The sequence below is a fragment of the Prunus dulcis genome, chromosome 6, assembly GCF_902201215.1.
Source record: "Prunus dulcis chromosome 6, ALMONDv2, whole genome shotgun sequence".
In the NCBI taxonomy this organism is placed as follows: domain Eukaryota; kingdom Viridiplantae; phylum Streptophyta; class Magnoliopsida; order Rosales; family Rosaceae; genus Prunus; species Prunus dulcis.
Genome location: NC_047655.1, coordinates 11,910,224 through 11,910,851, shown reverse-complemented (window position 1 = coordinate 11,910,851; position 628 = coordinate 11,910,224).

The following is a 628-nucleotide window of genomic DNA, read 5'->3' as shown; positions in this document are numbered from 1 at the left end:
AAAAAAAAAAAAGAATTTGTTTTTGTTTTCAAACATAGTGTAGTTTTATGCTTCTTGTTTAATTGTGCAGTTAGGCTTTCCTTCATGTTACTAAGACGGATACATGATAAATTGAACCTGAGGATTGCAGCATCATTTTCAATCCTGCCAGTTGCAGACTTGTGGCACAACTGATTTCTTTTTCCTCTTATTTTTGCCTTTATATATGCTCCCTTGTACTCTTTCCTTGCTCTTTGGATTTCCTGACAAAAAGGGGGAGAGATTATTGTGAAATTATAATAAAAAGGGGGAGAGATTGTGTTGTATAATTAAGGGGGAGTAGTGTTGTAATTTTGCCTTGAATTACATTTCTTCTCCCACATGCTTCACTGGTTTTGTTGTTTCATAATGTGCAGGGATTCAGAGCCTTGAGTTTAGAGTAGGATTTCATTTGTTGAATCCCATGCAATTTCCTTTGAGTTGTAATAGGTGTTTTGTCTAGGAAATGCCAAAGGGGGAGATTGTTAGTATGAAAATTGTATTGTCATTTCCTAGACTCTAGCATAGGTTGGGAATTAGTGTGTGAACTTGTTTTACTGGATGTTTTGGCACAACTCATTCAACCCCATTCATCCGAGGCTTGACATGA